Source organism: Equus przewalskii, chromosome 6, assembly GCF_037783145.1.
Source record: "Equus przewalskii isolate Varuska chromosome 6, EquPr2, whole genome shotgun sequence".
NCBI lineage: Eukaryota > Metazoa > Chordata > Mammalia > Perissodactyla > Equidae > Equus > Equus przewalskii.
Genome location: NC_091836.1, coordinates 44,246,304 through 44,258,150, shown reverse-complemented (window position 1 = coordinate 44,258,150; position 11,847 = coordinate 44,246,304).

Below are 11,847 nucleotides of genomic sequence, written 5' to 3'. Positions count from 1 at the left end.
AAAGTGGAGCATGCCGAACTTTAACCACTACACCATGGGGCTGGCCCCAGCAAATGGCTTAATATAATGCATTTATTATCAAATGGGATTATATGATGGAGAGTCAATATGAGCTCTGATCATCTCCTCACAAACCTACAGTCAGCTGTCAGTCCTTATAGTGTGTTTCTGAGGTGCATCCATGATCCTGTGTGCAGTTGTAGTGCTCTTCTGTCTTGAACCAGCTTATGTCACTTTGCTCTTTTATATATAGTTAGTCTTTAGTTAATGCAAAAAATGTGTTCATCGAACATTAATTGCTTTATTTTTTTAAATGTATGCTTTTTGTTTGGTGAGGAAGATTGTCCCTGAGCTAACATCTGTTGCCAATCTTCCTTTTGTTTTCTCCCCAAAGCCGTAGTACCTAGATGTGTATCTTAGTCCTATGTCATTCTAGTTCTTCTATGTGTGGTGCCTCTGCAACATGGCTTGGTGAAGAGTGGGTAGGTCCATGCCCAGGATCCAAATCAGTCAACCCTGGGCCACCAAAGCAGAGCACATGAACTTAAAGAGCTTGGCCACTGGGATGGCCCCCAATTGCTTTATTTTAATTCCACTGTTCCTATATCCATATATGACACTTTGCTTCCTTCCTAGTGAGAAGGGATATCTCCCAGTGCCTTTAGGTGCAACTCAGCTACATATGCTCTAGATCCTATCCTGAGCCAGGCACAGCCAAAGATTTTTATTCTTCACTAATTCATTGGATTGTAATTACATAAAACAAGCTGCACATTTGTAAAGCATATATTTTTAAAAACTTAAAAGACATACAAAAATTAGGAGTATATACTACATGGTTCCAATTATGTATAATTTGAAAAGATGTACAATAAGTTTTACCATAAGTTTTAAGTTTTGGTTATCTTGTTAAAACTGAAATCACTCTGAGCCTCAGTTTCCTTATTTTTGAAGGTAATGTGGGATGATAAAGCCTAACTTCAGACAGATGTTGTGAGGAATAAATAAAATGTGTAGAAATACCTTGTTGAGTCCAAAGAAAATGCTCAAGGTTAGAAGTATGTGTAGGTATATGTATGTGTACATTTGTATACATCTTTCTCTCATATGAACATGCTCACACACATACACAGAGACACAGGTAAATCCCATCTATTACATTGAAAGAAAACCTGAGAGAAGGTTGGAGGGGAAATGAAAATAATCAATATTTGAATTCACATAAAATAGAAAGAATGTGAAAATCTTGACATAAATATTTAGAGTAGAATGGGAGTCCTTAATTTTAGTACTGAATTGCTTTTCCTATCTTAAATCCTCAAAGACCTCAACATCAGAAGCACATATACATTTATCCAATATGAAACTCTCTGTACCAGGTAACGGGGCCAATGTCTCCAAATTGACTTTAAATTTCTTCTTCTACATAAGGTGGGATTTCAACACAAAATGTCTTTACCTAAGGGAAGCTCACTGAATGAATCTAAAGGCTTAAACTCAGTTCCTATGACCAATATTTGATTGAACAAATGTTTCTACTACATTCCTAGTGCTGCTGTAACAGATTGTCACACTAGTGGATCAAAACCAACAATTTTCTATCTCAAAGTTATAGAAAGTCAGAAGCCTGAAATGGGTCTAATTGTGCTAAAAGTAACATGTCTGCAAGATGGTGACCCTTCTGGCAGCTCCAGGAGAGAATGATTTCCCTATCCTATCCAAGTTTCTAGTGGCCACCTGCATTCCTTGTCTCATGGCCCTTCCTCCCTCTTCAAACCTAGCTGCATAGCATTTTCAAATGTCTTCCTGACCCCAATTCCTTTTCCTCTCTCTTCCACATTTAGAGGACTATTGTGATTACATTACCCCAACCTGGATAATCCAGGCTTACCTTCTTATATCAAATCAATGACTGGCAAGCTTGTTTCATCTGCTAGTTGAATTCCGCTTGCTCTGTAAACTAACATATTCAAAAGGTCTTGGGATTAGGATGTAGACATCTTTTGAGGCCCTATGCTGCCTACTTCAAAGTCTTTTTCAGATATATACTATTTGACATTGCTCGAGAGCCCTTATATATAAAAAATAGAATACAGAGTTTATCGCCACCTATAGAGTGAGTGAAAAACTTTTCTTTCAAAATTACGTACACAGAAGATCCTTGGTCCAGAAGACCTAAAACTACCTACATCTGACTCTAACACAGGACCACACCTTGCTACTGAAACTGTAATCCACAGACCAGGACCTGCAGCATCAGCACCAAGTGGGAGCTTGTCCCTGAGCCCACTGGAGACCTCATGAATCAAAATTCACATTTGAACTACAATCCTTGGTAATTTGTAGGAATAAGGATGTTAGAGAAGTGCTGGTATAAAATAAATGTTCTCACCTTCTCACTGTTGGCATTCGGGACAGGAGATTTATTTGTGTTGGGCACTGTCCTTTGCATTATAGGTGTTGAGATGCATCCCTTCAGGCATTGCCAAATATCCCCAGTGGCAAAGTCATCTCTGTTTGGGAACCACTGCCCCAGAGTTTGAGAACTGGAAGCATCCTGACAGCTTCCAGCAAGTCTCCATCCTGTACTCAGTGTATAACTTTGAGCAGAACATTAAATTCTGCTGAACCCTATTTCTACAATATGGAATGCAGTGCATTCTAAAAGTTAAATCAGACTATCCCTAAAAAGTATTAAGCTAGGTTACAGTGCTTAAAAATACCTAAATATGTCTCATAGTTACTAACATTTTATAATGAGAGACTAAATGATAGTTCTTAACTAGTGATATAAATATGTGATATAAATATGAGATTCCTAAGTACTTTGGCAAATGTTCAGAAAACCAGGGAGTGTAGTGCCCCAGGTTTTATATCAAATGAACATAGTTATCCTTTTTATAAAGAAGGGATTAATAATTTTCTGGAGATATCAGGGGTTATATGCCACCATTAACCAATGCTTGGAAGATTGAATGGATGTAATCAAGACAGAATCCTCAGTCCTAGACTTTGGAGAAAACTCTTACTTAGAGTTTGGATGAGGTGCTGAGGGTTAAAGCTCTGGAAGCATAACAGTTCCTGGAGAATGAGTAATAAAAACAGAATTATCCTGGTTTATAATCTGGTCTCCTAGGAACAGAAACAACAGGAAAATTTTCCTTTCTGTCAAGACCTGTCCCCCACAGGGAAATTGTGTATGTAGAGGTGGGAATAACAATGAAAAATACCTAATGAGAAGATATAGTGAGCTGTAAATATCTTGTCTGCTGCAGTCCCCAGCCTGTGCAACCTCAACTAGACAGGATATTGTTGTTTCCTTTGGAGTCCTAAGTCCAACTTAGGGATCAATTCTTGACCCCTTCCAGCTGTCTTGTGGGGGCACTATTATCAACCTTTCTTGAGGAATTTGGACTTCCACAGAGAGAACTTTCTCTCTAGGTTCTCATCCAGGTGAGTCTGTGAGCCCAAGAGACACTGCAGGAGAAGATCAGAGAGAACAGAAGTCTAGAACATTTATCTGAGGTCATCTGAGAGCCAGCAGAGTGCAGCCCAGGTACCGAGGTCACTGTGGTTGTCAGCTGGCTTGATTCATAAGTTAGTGTATTTCTTATAGTACTAAACAGAGAAGTGAACATTGACCTCAGCAATGCAAGGTCAGCGTTGCTAATTATATGATAATAATGGATGTCAAATTGAAAGAGGGAATGGGAGGCATAAAACATTTCTAATAAAAGTTGAACATAAACCCATTGATATTATTAATTAATGAGAGTGGGGAAATAGGATGTTAACTGTGGAGTGATTTAAAGTGAAGTGAGGGTATCTTCCTATTTTTAAGGTGGGGCATATTTGACTATGTTTCCATATTGATGAAAAAGTTCTAGACCAAGAAGTGTTTCCAAATGCATGCTTGCAACAACAGTTCATGAGACATACACATCACAGTATCTACTCTCACTCCAGAATTCACATAAAAAAATAGTTAATATCTGAAGAGGAGTACGCTAACCAGTTGTACTTCACAATTATTTCATTATCTGTGAGGCTTAATGAATGTATATGTGCCTTTGTTAGCTTTTACTTTCTGGGTCTCAAATTGTCAACAAGAGCCTTTGCTTTTGTGTGGTGGAACTGGAGTGTTTTCATTCCAGTCTTTGATCACATTCTTTCAAAATAAGAGCTGAAGTTTTGTTTGTTTTTTCCACAAAATGACGTTGCCATTTAGTTCTTTTATGTATGTAGAGACGCCTATGTGAGAATGTCTGAGACTTTTTTGCTGGGAAAGTTTTGCCCTGTGCTAACATCTCTTGCCAAGCTTCCTCTCTTTTTTCCTCCTCAAAGCTGAAGTATGTAGTTGTATATCTAGTTGTAGGTCCTTCTAGTTCTTCTGTGTGAGCCACCACCACAGCACAGCTACTGACAGATGGGTGGTGTGGTTCCACCACTGGGAAGCAAACCTGGGCCCTGAAACTGAGCAGCAACTACTAGGCAATCAGGCTGACTTGAAACGATATAAATTTTGTGTGGTCACTCTACCAGTCAATCACATAGTGTTCTCTCCATTGCTTTTTAAAGATTTTTTTATTTTTCCTTTTCCTCCAAAAGCCCCCCAGTACATAGTTGTGTATTTTTAGTTGTGGGTCCTCTTAGTTGTGGCATGTGGGATGCCACTTCAGCATGGCTTGATGAGCAGTGCCATGTCTGCACCCAGGATTCGAACTGGTGAAACCCTGGGCCACCGAAGCAGAGCATGAGAACTTAACCACTCAGCCACGGGCAGGCCCCTCCATTGCTTTTTAATTTTTTTAAATTTTTCTTACAAAGAATTGAAATGCCACTTTAATATTCTTCACTTGCAAATTCTTGCTTTAAACAAAAATGATAGTGAATTCTCCTGCATTCTTAATGTTAATAAACCACTGTTTGTACATATTTCTTTTTATTTTATCTCTGTTATTCCTTATTGTCCCTTCTGCCGTTTTGTGGTTAAATGTATTTTTAAACATTGTTGTCACCCTTGGCCATCATATGGAAAGTATTCTTTACCATTTGACTGAAAATCACATTTATATTCTGGGAGTGTATTTGAATTCATATATATTTATATAAGAATAATCTATAACATGAATACTGCTTCCTCCCTGCATTTTAAAAGCCCTTCTCTAGTATCCTTTTAGTTCCATGTCTTTGGCAATTTAATCTTGAATCAGTGTCCTATGTTGATATCATTAAATTATTACTATTTTAAGTCTTTCTAAACTTATTTAAATTTTTATTTTTTAATTTATTTTTCATTGTAGTAACATTGGTTTATAATATTATATAAATTTCAAGTATACATCATCATATTTCAGTTTCTGTGTAGGGTACATCATGTTCACCACCCAGAGACTAATTACCATCCATCTCTACACACATGTGCCTTATCACCCCTTCTGCCCTCCTCCCTCTTGTGTAATTTTATTTCTGGTCTCTCAATTCTATTCCATTAATCTGTGCATCTATTTTTGTGCCAGTACCATTCTGTTTTGATTACTACAGCTTTGTAGTATATTTTGAAAACAGGGAGTGTGATACCTCCAGCTTTGTTCATTTTTCTCAGGATTCTTTTGGCTATTTGGGGTCTTTTGTTGTTCCATATAAATTTTAGTATCCTTTGTTCTATTTCTGTGAAAAATGTTGTTGGGACTTTAACAGAGATTGCAATGAATCTGTAGCTTGCTTTAGCAAGTATGGACATTTCAAGTATGTTAATTCTTCCAATCCAAGATCATGGAATATCTTTCCATTTCTTTGTGACTTCCTCAATTTCTTTCCATGTTTTAGAGTTTTTAGTGTACAGATCTTTCCCCTCTTTAGTTAAGTTTATTCCTAGGTATTTTATTCTTTTTGTTGTAATTGAAAACGGGATTGTACTGTTAACTTCTCTTTCTGCTACTTCATTGTTAGTGTATAGAAATGCCACTGAGTTTTATATGTTGATTTGGTATCCTGCAAATTTACCATATTCATTTAGTATTTCTAAAACTTTTTTGGTGGATTCTTTAGGGTTTTCTATATATAAAATCATGTCATCTGCAAATAGTGACAGTTTCACTTCTTCCTTTCCAATTAGGATCCTTCTTATTTCTTTTCCTTGCCTGATTGCTCTGGGTGGGACTTCCAATACTATGTTAAATAAGAGTGGTGACAGTGGGCATCCTTGTCTGGTTGCTGTTCTTAGAGGGATAGATTTCTGTTTTTCTTCATTGAGAATGACATTAGCTATGGGTTTGTCATATACGGCCTTTATTATGTTGAGGTACTTTCCTTCTACACCTATTTAATTGAGAGTTTTTATCCTAAATGGATGTTGGATCTTATCAAATGTTTTCTCTGCATCTGTTGAGAGAGGCATGTGGTTTTTATTCCTCACTTTGTTACTGTGGTGTATCACATTGATTGATTTGCAGATGTTGAACCATCACTGAATGGCTGATATAAATCCCACTTGATCATGGTGTATAATCTTTTGAGTGTATTGTGATAGATTTGCTAGTATTTTGTTGAGGATTTTTGCATCTATGTCCATCAGCGATATTGGCCTGTAATTTCCCTCCTTTTTGTTGTCTTTGTCTGGCTTTGGTATCAAGGTGATGTTGGCCTTGTAAAATGTACTAAGAAGTGTTATGTCTTCTTCAATTTTTGGAATAGTTTGCTAATGAATAGCATTTCATGTCTTAATGCTTCAAAGGCCTCAAAGTCAGAACCACAGTACATTTCTACAATAAAAATTTCTCTCTACCAGAAGATGGAGCTGTATATCTTTAAATTAACTTTGTGTTTTCTGTTTAAGGTGGTATCTTAATAGAAAATTTCTTTACAGTAGGGAAGATAAATGAATGAATGGAGAGGCTTGAACTCACTTCCTTCAAAGAAAGTGGTATTGGATAAAAGTCTATACTAGAGTCCATTTGCTGCCATAACAAATCCCCACACTAGTGGCTCAAAACAAACAAATGTCTACCCTAAAGTTCTGGAGGTCAGAAGCTTGAAGTGGGTCTCATTGGATAAAATAAAGAAGTCTGCAGACTGGGCTCCTTTTGGAAGCTCCAGGGGAGAATGCGTTTTCTTTCCTATTCCAGTTCCTAGGGGCCACCTGCATTCCTTAGCTTATGGCTCATCCTCCTTCTTCATTCCAACAGCATAGCATCTTCAGATATCTCTGGGACTCCAATTCTACTTCCACCTTTAGGGGGCCATTGTGATTGCACTAGTCATAACTGGATAATCCATTCTAATCCCTTATTTTCAGGTAAAGGATTAGTGATTTTATTCCATCTGCTACCTTAATTCTCCTTGCTGACTAAGCTACCATATCCAAATTCTTAGACTTAGGATATGCACATATTTTGGAGGCCCTAATTCTGCCTAATACAAATGTATATTCAGATGTATATTGTTTTATGTCATTCTAGAGTCCTTACATTTTAAAAAATGAACACAGGATTTCTCACAGCTTCTAGAGTGAATGAAAGCTTTTCTTTCAAAAATTCATGCAAAAAAGACTCTTGGTGGAGAAGACCTGAATCTACCTACACCTGACTCTAAAACAACACCACAGCCTTGCTATTCAGTGGGATCCACAGTCCAGGACCTGCAGCATCTTTCCCACCCCAGAGGTTGTTAATAATGCAAGTCCCTGAGCCTACTGGAGATCTGATGGATTGGAATTTGCATTTGAACTTAAAACCTTGGTGATTCGTATGCACTATTAAGTTAGCGAACTGCTGGTGTAAAGTAGGTTTACTTACCTTTCCACTATTGGCTCTGTGGGCTGGATGATCATTTGTACTGTGCACTGCCCTGTGGATGACAGGGGTTGAGCAGCATCCTTTCATACATTTCAAATGTACCCACGGGCAAAATCATCTCTTGTTGAGAACCACTGACCTGAAGTTTGAGAACTGGAAGGATCCTGACAGAATTTCAATCAAGACTCCATCATTTCTCATGGTTTATGAGTTTGAGAAGAATGTTAAATCCCTCTGAGCCCCATTTCTATGATGGAGAATGGAGTTCATAAAATCACTACTTCATAAATGGAACTTTTGTAAAGATTAAATTAGACAATCCCTCAATGCGCTAAGATACATTATGGTGCATAAAATCTAAATTTATCATTATATTTAAAAAGAATTTTATACTGAGTGACTAAATGACATATGAGAATTTATGATGTAAGAATGAAATTCCTGATTGCTTTAGTAAAATTGTCATGAAATCAAGGAGTTTGGTGTCCTAGGTTTTTCTGGGGAGTTTTTTGCCTCAGGATACAATATTTATTTATTTATTTATCTATTCATTCACTCATTTTTGTTTATTTTATTGAAGTCACATTGGTTAACACAGGAGAAAGTAGTTGGGGGAAAGGAAAAGGGGTAAAGGGGCATGTGTGTATGGTAATGGAAGAAAACTAGCCTTTGGGTGTAAACATAATGTCGTCTATACAGAAGTAAGAGTATAATGATGTACAACAAGTTTGTATATTACAGGAACAAAGTTACCCCCCTACTTCAGAGGAGAATCAAAATTTTCTAGAGACATCAGGATTATTTTCCCACCAGACAAGTCAATGCTTTAGAGATCTAAAGGCTAGTAGACACATTTCTCAGTATTAGACTTTTGAGAAAACTAAAACTCAGAGTTGTGGTGAGGTGCTTGGAGGTTTAGACATGGAAGCAGGGGGGTTAATGGAGAAATAGTAATAAAAACTGAATTGACCTGGCATATAATGAAGTCTCCTATGATCAGAGATTCATCAAGAATTAAATTGGATTCTGTCCAGACCAGTGTCCCATAGGGAAATCAGGTACTTAGAGGTTGGAGTAACAGGAGGAAATGTGACTAATGAGCAGACATAGGGAGCTATAAATATCTCCTCTGCTACAGTGCCCCAGGGTGTGCAACCTTGGGCTGGACAGGACAAGGTGGTTTCTTTTGGCTTCCTAAGTCTGCCTGGGGCATAGAAAGCTTGACTCCTTCCTGCTCTCTTGTCAGGGGACAGAGCTTCAGTCTTCATCATCAACCATCCAGGGAGGAATTCAGACTTCCACACAGAGACCTGCCTCTCAGGGACTCCCGGTGAGTCTGAGAGCCCAGTATGTATTTCAGGAAAGGGCCAGAGAGAATCAGAGCTTGCTTGGTGTTTGCTTGCTTGATTGCTAAATTAATGTATTTATTTTTGATGCTAAAAAGAGAAGTGAACATTGAACCTGGCAAAGCAAGCGTCATTTTTGACACTTAAATGAGAGTAGAGCATAAGCCTCAGGGTCTTCTTAATTAAGGGGAGCAAGGAAGTAGAGAATTAGCTGTGGGCAGATATACAGTGAAATGAGTGTTTATCTTTTAATTTTAAGATCGGGCATGTTGATGAGATGTGTTTCCATATTGATTGATGTGTTTCCATATTGATGAGGAAGATCCAGACCAAGGAATGCTTGCAGACACGTCCTTGCAGCAGCAGTAAGTGAGACGTACATTTCACAGTATCTTCTCTCAGTCTGGGTATTCACATAAAAACATTAATAGGTAAAAGGAGTATGCTGATGAGCATTACTTTACAATTGTTTTATTACTTGTGAGGATGTATATTTTTGTGGGTCAGTTAGCCATTTGCTTTCTCTATTGCAAATTGTCTCTTTGAGTCCTTTGCTCTGGTAAAGTTGGGTCAGGGTGTTTCATTCCTCATTTTGATTGCATTATTTCAAGCAAAAAATTGCTTTTGTTACCAACTGGTTGTTGTCATTTAGTCATTTTCTGTATGTATAGATGTATTTGTGGAAAATGTATGAGAGTTTATGAATCTTATGTGGTCAATTCTGTCAGTCATATTGTATTTTCTTCATTGCTCTTTTATTTTTTATTTTTTACTGAAATAACTGAGCTGTCATTTTACTTCATTTGAATCTTTGTTTTAAACAAAAATAGCAGTGAAAGTACTGCATCCTTAGGGAAAATAAATCACATTTTGAGGAGTCAATCTTATTGTACTTGTATTTGTTTTCATGCATGTTTTTATTTTTTTGAAATTTTTATTGAGGTATGATTAATATACATCACATTAATTTCATTAGTAAAAGGTAATGATTCAAAATTTTTGTATATTGAAAAATGGTAACCACAGTAGGTCTAGTTAACTTCCATCGCCATACATAGTTACAAAATTGCTTCTTCTTAGGATGAGACATTTTAAGATCTACTTTTAAATATGCAATACTACATTATTAACTCTAGTCAACATGATGTACATTACATCCAAAGAGATATTTATTTTATAACTCGAAGTTTGGGGGCCATGAAATGTGTGAAGGGATTAAAGCTTACAAATTTCTGGTAGTAAATCACACTTTATACATATTTCTGACTGGTTTTCATATCTCTGTAATTCATTATTTTTCTTTAGGCATTTGGGATTAGATCTATTTCTAAAACTCACATCAACCTAGGCCTTTGAAAGGCATTTATAATTATATATTTTTACCAAATGACTAAAGATAGACTATATCTTCCATAAACATATTTTAATTCAAACATCTTTATCTCAAGTGAAATTATAACTTAGTAGCTTCATCCCGGCTGGTTTATGATCCTCTTTTGGCTCTTCAGAGAGGCTCTCCTGATGGTTCCAGCTAAGTCCCCTTGTCACTGGCTTTTCTTGTGTCCAGCTGGCTTCTCTCCTGTCACCTCTCACAAGTCGCCATTCTGTAGTTATTATCTCAGAGAGAGCTGGCAAAATGCTCACGAGCACTGACTCTGGAGCCAGGCAGCCTGAGTCCAAACTGCAATTCTACCACTTCCTGGCTGTGTGCCCTTGGGGAAGTACATGAGTATGCATGTGAGCGTAAGGCAAAAACAGAAGGTTTATTTGAATACATGAATATAATCCTATGCACATCATAAATGGTTTTTATATTTTAGAGCAGTCTTTTTGTTTTATCTCATTTCCCTTTATCCTTTTTACTCAATAATACCTTGCAGATTTACTTCTGACCGACTAGTGTAATAATGATGTATTAGTTCAATGGCTGAGCAATAGTGCATGGTATGACTGTGCTGCTCATACTTTTGTAGGTCTTTCATATTCTTTATCATTATGTTACTATCACATCGAAGCTACAAAAGTATTTTGGAAATAAGTTTAAATTGTGGTTCTAAACAAGAGTGATTTTGTCCTCCAGGGGCCATTAAGCAATGTTTGGAGACATTACCAACTGTCACACTGGGGAGTGTGGGTGGAGGCCAAGGATGGCCTAAACACCCTACAGCACACAGGACAGACCCCACCACGGAGAATAATCTGGCTCAGAATGTCAATAGTGCTGAGATTGAGCAACCCTGAATATGAATATCCATACTTTTGTGAAAGAATATCTGTACTTTTAATATTTATAAGTGTCTTCAGATTGTTTCCCCAACGTTGTAACACTTTACAGTTCTGTCAGAACAAAAAGAGTAGCTCATTGCTATCTGTTTAAAAGTTTCAACCCCAATCAATGTGATAACCCTTTAATATTTTTCCAGGCTAATAGATATGAAAAATACTTTTTTGCTCTTTTCTAAATAATTACTGAGTTTGGTCAAATATTTACAAATTTGATCACCACACTGATTTGCTTATTATTATTATACATCCATATATTATATGCATGATGTTCCACAGTTAGCCTTTCAAATGATTTTTAAAAATAATTGTGTCTCAACTGACTTTTAGGGGATGTTTTGGCCATAAAAATATTTTACTTTTATTTAGTTAAATATATCTATCTCCTTACTTCTCAGATTGTTGCCTTAATTAGAATGATT